Source organism: Saccopteryx bilineata, chromosome X (genome assembly GCF_036850765.1).
Source record: "Saccopteryx bilineata isolate mSacBil1 chromosome X, mSacBil1_pri_phased_curated, whole genome shotgun sequence".
NCBI lineage: Eukaryota > Metazoa > Chordata > Mammalia > Chiroptera > Emballonuridae > Saccopteryx > Saccopteryx bilineata.
The window spans coordinates 100656258-100667176 of record NC_089502.1 but is presented as its reverse complement, the minus strand read 5'-3'; the positions used below and the strand labels follow the sequence as shown (position 1 = coordinate 100667176).

Genomic DNA, 10919 nt, shown 5'->3' with positions numbered 1-10919 from the left:
TTAGCCGATCCATCATGTTAGCTATCGAGGGAACAGCAGCGTGCAAAGGGGGAACAACTTTATTAAGTTCTCTGTAATCTACTGTCATTCTCCAGGTTCCATCTGCTTTGCGCACAGGCCATACTGGGGAGTTGTAAGGACTGTGTGCTGGCCAGATGATCCCCACCTTTTCTAGTTCGAGGACTGTCCCTGTGACTTCTTCATAACCACCTGGCAGGCGGTACTGCTTGGTGTTAGTCACATGCAGAGAGATGGGTAATTGCAAAGGGGAATGTGATGCGTGTCCTCGCAATACTACCTTCACAACCCTGATCCGCAGCCGGAACTCCCCAGCTGTAGTTTCCAACCACAGTCCTTGCAAGACATCTACCCCCAAAATATATTCAGGAATAGGAGATACATACACCTTATATGGCTTAGGAGGCAGTCTCCCTATCCCCAATGGAATATAGTTATTGGCTTCACTTGATCAGTTTGGCCCCCATAACCGTCAATGGCCACTGGGGTCCCAGCAAACCGCTCTGGGTTCCCATAGAGAAAGGAACATTCTGCACCTGTATCCACCAAGGCCAACACCCATTGTACATTGGAAGGGGACCAGTGGATAGCCAGTTCCATGTGTGGCCTCTGGTCCCCGCCCATCCCCATTAGACAGGTCCCTTGGCCCTTTTCCTATTCAAACTGGTACAATGGGTCTTGGGAGTTCTCCTCTCCCTCGGCCGTTTCTATCACATAATCTTGTAACCTAGCTGTGCGCGCCTTTTGTCTCAGTGGCTGGAACTTCTGTTCTGGTTTAAGCTGCCGCCAAAGCTCCAAAAGAATTTTATTAGACCGGCCATTCAATTTCCCCTTATCTGCTCCAGCCACAATCAAATCTACTCACATCTGCATTCAGGTAACCTTTACAGGCCCATTTCCCTTGTTAGTTGGGGGGGGGGGCAACATATGCAGCAGCCCTCACTGCTTTATGATCCCGAGCGGCCTCCAGCTCTCCCAAATCTGCTACCATCTGTGTAACTGCATTGATGGGCTGCCCCACATAGGGGCCCAAGATAGCCACAAGTGACCCAAAAAGGGATGACGGGGCGCTAGCAAGGACAAATTTCCTCATTTTTGCCGTAAACACTTCCTCGTTTGGCCCACGGGACCCAGGGTTGAAAACAGCATTCTTCGTACCTAGTTCCCGAAGGACCTTTACTAACTCACTGTAGCACTGCCACCGACTCATTGCCCCCAGCAATTCTCCAGCATTCTGCCAGACCATACGAATGGCAGCCATCACCCATTCTAATAGTGTATGGTCTCCTGGGTTGCCATGGCAGTTCTGAAGATGCTGCCTCAAGGAAGAGTGTGTGCTAATGGCAGCCAATTTCTCCATCTCTGTTCCGGAGAGCATGATGCCATCCACCCCTATATCCCATAATCGTAGTAACCAGGTTACCAGGGATTCAGTAGGTTTCTGCCTAAATTGTGCCCCCAACTCCATCAGCTCTGCCTGGGTATAGGGCCAGACCACAGAGTGTTCCATTACCTGGGCAGGAGGCTGTAGCTGCCTGTTGGGCAGATAAAATGTATTATGCTCACTTTGTTAAAGATGCCGTCGCCCAGGTGATATTAATGTGTGTTGGGGGCAGGCAGGATCCTTGTAGCCTGGGGCTTGGTTTTGGGATTAAGCCTCTCCCACCTGTCTTGATGTGGGGTGGTACAATCCAATCATGCCTCAGAGAAGTGACTTTGTATTAGAGACTTCCTTATTTTGTATATTGGATTAAAGGGTTTGAATCTACACTATAAAATGGGGATGGAGCGGGAGCTTGGGCTCTTGGTTCCTGAGGTTAGCATGAGAGATCAGAGAGAGTAGAGCCAGCAGCGGAAGGAGGCCACGTGGAGGAGGCCAGGAAAAGCAGCCAAGATGGCGGAGTGCTGAGTGAGATGCCAGTTTGTGGAGAGTTTGTATCTGGAATAAGGAAGGAGATGGGGAACTGAGGAGAATAAGGCTGGTGAGCTAGAAACCTTTGATTCTAGGAAACTCGGATAAGTCAGTGGCTTTGTGAGTACTGAATGTGATTGGGTTTTGGAGCCCAGTGTGTGTTTTTACTTGCCCGCCGGGTGCAAGCTAGGATTAAAGACTATGGCCCACCAGTTTGTGGCTCCGTTCTTTCTTTACCGACTGTCCGAATCCAATGTGAACCTGCATGGGCCGGGTGGCTGCTCTAATGGTAGCCCTGGCCGTGGCTCCTGGCTTTACACTGCCCCTAAGGGACTCTTTGTTGCTGGGTTTTTACCTTCTTGGTGACAACTGGTCGGGCTCTCAGTGTGCGTATGGCAGCTTCAGCCTGAGTCTTCTCATCCTCAGAAGAGGAGTTGCAAGCGCCTGCTCCTGCTGACTCAAAGCCAATCCACTGGCAAGGATGCTACTGCTCCTTTGGTGACCGTTTAGGCTCCTGTGGCTGCTGGCTTTTGACCAGAAGCTGAGACTCGAGCTGTAAAGCCAGAAGCCAGGGCCACTATCACAGCCACCTGGCCCATGCAGGTTCGCATTGGATTCGGACAGTCGGTAAAGAAACAATGGAGCCAAAAACTGATGAGCCATCATTTTTAATCCTAGCTTGCACCCGGCAGGCAAGTAAAAACACACACTGGGCTCCGAAACCCACTCACATTCAGTGCTCACAAAGCTCCTGACTTATCCGAGTTTCCTAGAATCAAAGGTTTATAGTTCATCAGACTTATTCACCTCTGTTCCCCATCTCCTTCTCCCTGCACAAACTCTGCACAAACTCTGCACAAACTGGCATCTCACTCAACACTCTGCCATCTTGGCTGCTTCTCCTGGCCTCCTCCACGTGGCCTTTCTCTGCTCTCCTCTCTGCTCTCTCCTCTAATGATAATCTCAGGAACCCAGAGAGCAAGCTCCCGTTCTGCCCCATTTTATAGTGCAGATTCAAAATCTTTAATCCAATATACAAAATAGGGAAGTCTCTAATACAAAGTCACTTCTCTGAGGCATGATTGGATTGTACAACCCCACATCAAAATGGGTGGGAAAGGCTTAATCCCAAAATCAAGCCCCAGGCTACAAGGATTCTGCCTGCCCACAGCCAGCCCCCAACACACATTAATATCACCTGGGTAATGGCCTCTACGTGGGCAGCAGCATCTTTAACAAAGTGAGCATAATACATTTTATCTGCCCAACACGAGCTCTTGAATCCTCCGGTGCAAACGTTCAGCTTCTAGGGTAAACTGCAACTCGCGAACCCGTAATTCCTTCTCCAGTGCTCACTCCAATTCCAGCCTTTTCTGCCGTTCTATTTGCAATTCATACTGAAGCTTTTGACCTCGGGCAACTTCTCGCACAGAACTCCTGGTTTCCTCTTGAGTAAAAAACATGTAGCCCATGGCCCCTAAAAAGACAGCCATGGGGAGCCAGAGCAGCAACCAGTACTCTACCCCAACTGTAAGGCCAGGAGCCGCCATCGTGGCCATTCACATGCAGGTTCCCATTGGATTCGGGCAGACAATAAAGAAATGGTGGAGTCAGAGGATGGGGTGCCATCCTATTTATTGGTGTCTCACCAAGACAGGCAAACCACAAAAGAAGACAAGGGAAAAGCAGAAAACCAGCTCTTCCCATGAAGGGCAAGAGATCAGGGAAGCCTCTGCAATTGTGATAGCAGGAACTGTGTGTCCAAGCTCCTGGTCTTTCCCACTTTATAGTGTAGAAAACCAAAATCCCTTAATCCAATATACAAACAAGGAAGTCTCTGATACAAAGTCACTTATCCAAGGCATAATTGGATTCCTCATGAGAGTGCACCACCCAGATCATACAATCAGTCAAGGGTGTGGGGAAAAGCTTAGTCCCAAAACCAAACCTTAGGCTACAATGACCTGGCCTGCTTATAGCCTGTCCCCCACACCCAATATAAGTCACAAGCGAGCAAACATATATATCGTATTTACGAACTTATTTGACCAACACCAACCATCAAGGGTGGTGGCCTGTAAAGCCAGCCTACAATCCTTCCTTATCCCAGATATAAACTCTGCACAAACTGGCCTCTCACTCAATACTCCGCCCTCTTGGCTGCTTCTCCTGGCCACATGGCCTCTTTCTGCTCTCTCCTCTAATGATAATCTCAGGAACCAAGAGAGCAAGCTCCTGCTCCGTCCCCATTTTATAGTGTAGAAATCCAAACCCTTAATCCAATATACAAAATAGGGAAGTCTCTAATACAAAGTCACTTCTCTGAGGCATGATTGGATTGTACCACCCCACATCAAAATGGGTGGGAAAGGCTTAATCCCAAAACCAAGCCCCAGGCTACAGGGATTCTGCCTGCCCACAGAGACACACATTAATATCACCTGGGCAACGGCCTCCACGTGGGCAACGCCACTTTAACAAAGTGAGCATAATACATTTTATCTGCCCAACAATCCACCCCTATGCTCACTTTACTACCCACAATCTATACCACGGGCATCCCTGTGCAAGGAAATTAGAACATTACACAAATTACAACAGCAAAAATCATACAGTTTCAACAATTACAAAGGTACACTTCACCCATCTCTAAGCACTTTGCCCAAAGCGCAAAATGTCCTCGGTTTTCTTTCTAGCCATGGGAAAAGCTTCCCAGAGCAGGGGAGTGCTTCCAGCAAAGCCACCCCCACCCCCCGCCCGGAGAAGAGGCGCTGGGAGGGCTGGTCACTGCAGCGGGAGGTTCTGGAAACGCCGGGAGCGGTGCGTGTCCAGATGCTGCCCTCTGCAACCATGAAACTCCAGGTGTTCACCTTGCTGGTTGCCTGTTTTGCTGTCCTGGCCTGTGAGCAGGCTGAATTCTTCACCTCTATCAGGCACATGACAGACCTAATTTATGCAGAGAAGGACCTTGTGCAATCTCTGAAGGAATACATCCTTGTAGAGGAAGCCAAGCTCTCCAAGATTAAGAGCTGGGCCAACAGAATGGAAGCCCTGACCAGCAAGTTGGCCGCTGACCCCGAGAGCTACTTGGCCCACCCTGTGAATGCCTACAAACTGGTAAAGTGGCTAAACACAGAGTGGCCCACGTTGGAGGACCTTGTCCTGCAGGACTTGGCTGCAGGTTTTATTGCCAACCTCTCGGTACAGCGACAGTTCTTCCCCACCGATGAGGATGAAGTAGGAGCCGCCAAGGCCCTAATGAGGCTCCAGGACACGTACAAGCTGGACCCAGACACGATTTCCAAAGGGGAACTTCCAGGAACCAAGCACCAGGCAGTGATGAGTGCAGACGACTGCTTTGGGCTGGGCCACTCGGCCTACAATGAAGGGGACTATTACCACACGGTGCTGTGGATGGAGCAGGTGCTAAAGCAGCTCGATGCTGGGGAAGAGGCCATCACCACCAAAGCCCAGGTGCTGGACTACCTGAGCTATGCCGTCTTCCAGTTGGGCGAACAGCACCGCGCCTTGGAGCTCACCCGCCACCTGCTCTCCCTTGACCCGAGCCATGAACGAGCTGGAGGGAATCTGCGATACTTTGAACAGTTGTTGGAGGAAGAAAGAGAAAAAATAGTATCAAATCAGACAGAAGCTGATAAAGCAACCCAGGGCAGCATCTACGAGAGGCCTGTGGACTACCTGCCCGAGACAGATGTCTACGAGAGCCTCTGTCGTGGGGAAGGTGTCGGACTGACACTGCAGAGGCAGAAGAGGCTTTTCTGTAGGTACCACCATGGCTACAAGACACCACAGCTTCTCATTGCCCCCTTCAAAGAGGAGGACGAGTGGGACAGCCCCCACATCGTCAGGTACTATGATGTCATGTCTGACGAGGAAATCCAGAGGATCAAGGAGATCGCAAAACCCAAACTCACAAGAGCCACTGTTCGTGACCCCAAGACAGGTGTCCTCACTGTTGCCAGCTACAGGGTTTCCAAAAGCTCCTGGCTGGAGGAGGACGACAATCCTGTTGTGGCTCGAGTGAATCGTTGGATGCAGCACATCACAGGGCTGACAGTAAAGACTGCAGAATTGCTGCAGGTTGCTAATTACGGAATGGGAGGACAGTTACAGCCACATTTCGACTTCTCTAGGCGACCTTTTGACAGCAGCCTCAAAACAGAGGGAAATAGGTTAGCAACGTTTCTTAACTATATGAGCGATGTAGAAGCTGGTGGTGCTACTGTCTTTCCTGATCTGGGGGCTGCAATTCGGCCTAAGAAGGGCACGGCAGTATTCTGGTACAACCTCTTGTGGGGTGGGAAAGGCTTAATTCCAAAACCAAGCCCCAGGCTACAGGGATTCTGCCTGCCCACAGAGACACACATTAATATCACCTGGGCAACGGCCTCCACGTGGGCAACGCCACTTTAACAAAGTGAGCATAATACATTTTATCTGCCCAACATGGCCCCATACCAATCTCTGAATCCTGCCGACTATGCCAGTTGTAAGGCCAGGAGCCGCCATCGTGGCCATTCACATGCAGGTTCCCATTGGATTTGGGCAGACGGTAAAGAAATGGCGGAGTCAGAGGATGGTGGGCCATCCTATTTATTGGTGTCTCACCAAGACAGGCAAACCACAAAAGAAGACAAGGGAAAAGCAGAAAACCAGCTTTTCCCATGAAGGGCAAAGGATCAGGGAAGCCCCTGCAATCGTGATAGCAGGAGCTGTGTGTGCCAGCTTCTGGTCTGTCCCACTTTATAGTGTAGAAAACCAAAAACCCTCAATCCAATATACAAACAAGGAAGTCTCTGATACAAAGTCACTTATCTGAAGCATAATTGGATTCCTCATGAGAGTGCACCACCCAGATCATACAATCAGTCAAGGGTGTGGGGAAAAGCTTAGTCTTAAAACTAAACCTTAGGCTACAATGACCCTGCCTGCCTACAGCCCATCCCCCACACCCAATACAAATCACAAGTGAGCAAACATATATATCATATTTACAAACCCATTTGACCAACAGTGGCCACCAGGAATAAGGTGGTTGTGGCCTCTAGACAGTTTCTACTGAGACTTTTGTGAACTGGAAGCACCAGACATAGTCTTGAGAGCATGTGGGAGGCAAAGCTATGTCTTCAATGACAGAAAACTGAGTCACTGACATGCCCTCTGCTTTCTGGCTTCTCAAAATGACCTCATCTCCATAGGGTGGGGCAGGAGAGATTCCCAAGGTGAGGCAGTTGCTTTCCCCCAGGCTGATGCTGGATGGTATTGCTCCATCCAAAAAGGATGATGACTGCATTATTGAATAATGACTCAGCACAGGGTTTCCAGTGGCTGTTCCCCACAGTGTCTCTCTTTGAGCTATCACTTTACACTGTCACACAACTCTAGTTCTCTCAGCCCTCCCTCTACCAGAGCCCAGGGTCAGTGGCTCTGAATGAACTTTCTATGCTGACCCTTTTAGACCCAGCCTATATCTCTGAGAGCATCATTTCTTTTGTGCAGACAGTAACTGTTAAAATCCATTGGAGTCCCAAAAGACCAGTGTAACAGGCTTTATTGAAAGGAAACCTGCCAGGCTAACTCATAAGGGTGAGTCACTCCAGGCACAGGGCCGTGCTTTATAGTTTGGGGAGGGGGAGTAGGAATGGTCGTGGGGCATCATCCGATTGGCTGCTGGACAAAGGATGGTCTTTTATGGAAGTTTGAGTATGTTTAACTTCTAGTGGTTTTCAATCATCCAGGACTTCTAGGCTTGTGACGTCAGACATTCCTTTGCAGTTAGTCATCTGCTGCGAGCCCTGAAACAGACTTACTGGCAGGGTTAAAGAAATGAAACCTAAGATTCCCGACTATTTATATATATAGAAAGAGAGTGGTTCCTAGAGAGGCCTCAAGGGAAAAGGGACAGAGGTCATTATCTTCTGTAATGACCTGCTGAGTAGGGGTGGTGAGGGATTATGGCCTCTCTAAGGATTACTCTCAGTGAGGGGTAGAGAGATGCAGTGATGGCTTCTTGTTGGGTAGGGGTGTATTTATAGGGTTCCAGATTTTTCTGTTTCATGAGGGCAGGTTTCAGGGTTGGTGTGTAGGGTTAGGTAGATTTTTCCAATTTTCTGATTGGCGAAGGTCTGCATGCAGTTCTGTAAGAAAGTAGTGAACAAGCATAAGAGGCAGGTTCCAAAAGTTAGAAAAATAAATAGGAGAGTGAGTGGACCAATAAAAGGCAACAGTCAAAACACCCAGTTTGTGCAAAACCACTGATTCCATGACTCGGGTTTTTTTTGTTTGGTTGTTTGTTTATGAATTTGCTAGGCTTCAGAGAGAGAGAGAGAGTGGGAATAAGACAGGGTAGTGGCCAGTCCCCCTGCCCCTAGACCTATTTTTATAGAAATTTTAAAGCAACAAGAAGAGGAATTACCTGTATAGCTCATTTTGTCCTTAGATTGACGGGTAGTGTACGAGGAACTGGAAGAGGCTTATAGGGTGGGATTGGGTTGATATTTGGGATGACATAGATTAGGGTACAGGTTTCTGTTCAGTTAGTAGGGAAACACATATAGGTGTTGGTCCCACACAAGTAGAAAGCCCCTGATTGTGTGAGGCAGGCTGAGAGGCGAATAGAGAATAGAAGGACAAGGGGTCAGTTTTGTTTCTCTGTTTCTGAGCTCCAGATAATCAGGGTGGAGGAAAGTGCAGCCCCGACTAGGGTGGGAGACACAGTTAGAGGCCTGCTTTGAGCATTGCAACCATGAGGTAGGGGTAACTGAGCCAGAGATATAGCTGTGTGGTGGGATAGGAGCATTTATGTTGTGAAGCTTTAAAAGTAGTGGGTCCTGTGAATTGAATGGGATTAGAAAATAATCCATTTGTTTTTGGAGAAACTTGATAGTTGACTCGATGATAATGATGGCTTTGGGAAATTGGATAGTTATTGTGGTGTTGTAGAGGTTAGAAGGGAGGTGACCCATTGGGACAGTACCTTGAGCAGTAAGCATAAAAGAGCAGGTGAAAGCAGGGGAGTATTCAGGGTGACTGGTTCCTGAGCAGGGGAAACTTGGGGTTTAATTTTTTGAGCTGGAAATAATAGGTTTGATATAGCTTATTTGCTCGGTTGGTGGCTGAAGTGGGATATTCCCTATAAGAGTCTGCTCTCTCAAAGAAGGAAGCCCCTTCTTGGATTTGGTATATAAGAACTGTCTTCTGAACCCCAGGAACAAAGCCCCAGCCTGCAGCCCCAGAGCCTAGAAGAGGTGTACAGACAGTATTTAGCTGCAAAACAAGTCAGAATACTGTTTGTGAGAAAGAGATGGATTTTTCAGACCCTGAATTCTTCTTAAAGGGACTGCACAGAAAACCTCTTTCACAACTACCCATCTGGGGTTCCAGAGGATGGGAGAGAGGAGACTACCAGAGCAGTGGGAATAGAGTGTAATCTAAAAGGCAAAGGGAGAAACACTTTGAGGGAAAGCCACCATAACCCCTGGGCTGAGTCACTCCCCAAATCTGAAGTGAATATTTCCCCTGGAAACAGCAATACCAGCAAAGGAAAGCAGGACACCAGCCAAAAAATTTCTCCCATGGCACTGAGAGCAGAGTCGCTTAGAATAAGGGAGCTTTCAGGACTACAGTATGGAGTGTTAGGGTCTGAGCTGCAGTGCCCGCACCCACATGGCTGAGGGCTCACCAAAGAGCAGGCAGTGGTGGGACATGGAAGCGTGGTTCTGTTCACAAGAGCAGAACCTGGCCGGCCATGACTGAGGCCCAGGTGTGAGCTCAATCTTGCCCAGTGAAGGTGGAGGGGATGTGAGAAAGTAGTTAGGTCCAGCTGCGGGGCCCCCCTGCAATCCCAACTGTGGGGGAAGGATGGGAGCCCCAGAAGAGGCAGAGACCCACCACTGAGCAAGGGTGCACAGGTGCACAGCCTTACCTGGCCCACAGAAACGAGGCTTGCAGCCCAACGTGTGAGCCAGCTCCTCCCATGAGGGTGGGGCAAAAGCCCAGAAACAGGTGGAGACCCACAGCTGATCAAAGGTGCTCAATCCTGCCTGTGGTGCTGAGGCTTGCAGCTCAGGTCCAGAGCATAACCTCACCCACAGGGATGGGGTGAAGTCCAAGGCCCCAAGGCTTGTAGACCTAGGCACATGATCACAGCCCCTGCTGCCACGGACCAGCACAGCTCCAAATAATGGTGTGGAATTGAGGAAACACACTTGTCAAAACAAAACCGATGGGACTGGGAGGACTCTTCAAACTGCCTGGCAGTATCTGAGTGCCTCATAGCCCCAGTTTGCTTTATTATATAGACATATGCAAATCAAGGACCCTGATACAAAGTTGCACATCAAAGGCTAAGACAGCAACTCTCCCAAGGCAAAAACAGGATACATTAGTGAAATTTACAAACATCTGAAACAAACAAAGAGTAGGAGAAAGGGCATGTATATTGCTTCCAGCAACCCAAGGAAGCAAGTGGAGTGGGAGCAAATACTCAGCATCAAAGTCAAATATGGAGATGGAGGGGGGAGAACTTAGCCTTTTGCTAAGCCTCAAAATCTACAATGGGCCTGACCTGTGGTGGTGCAGTGGATAAAGCATCGACCTGGAAATGCTGAGGTCGCCGGTTCAAAACCCTGGGCTTGCCTGGTTAAGGCATATATGGGAGTTGATGCTTCCAGCTCCTCCCTCCTTCTGTCTCTCTCTTCTCTCTCTGTCTTCCTCTCTCCCTCTCTCTCTCTCCTCTCTAAAAATGAATAAAAAAAACAGTATGTTAAAATCTACAATGGCTTTTTGCCATTTACAGTCCACAACACCCTGCTGTAAAGGAGAGACAGAAACCACAGCGACAGCCCCAGTGGGCTGGCACTGGAAATGCCCATACCTGAATTACCTAGGCAGCAGCGGCAGAGGGGGTGGTAGTCCTGCAGACAGACCACACCTAGGGACACAGAGGCCACACCCACTGGACTCCAGT

The 10919-nt window shown here is 49.1% G+C and overlaps 1 pseudogene; it reads left to right on the top strand.

The window, feature by feature from the left end:
• Positions 1–4725: 4725 nt before the first annotated feature.
• Positions 4726–9624, top strand: LOC136317752 (prolyl 4-hydroxylase subunit alpha-2 pseudogene; annotated as a pseudogene).
• Positions 9625–10919: the final 1295 nt, after the last annotated feature.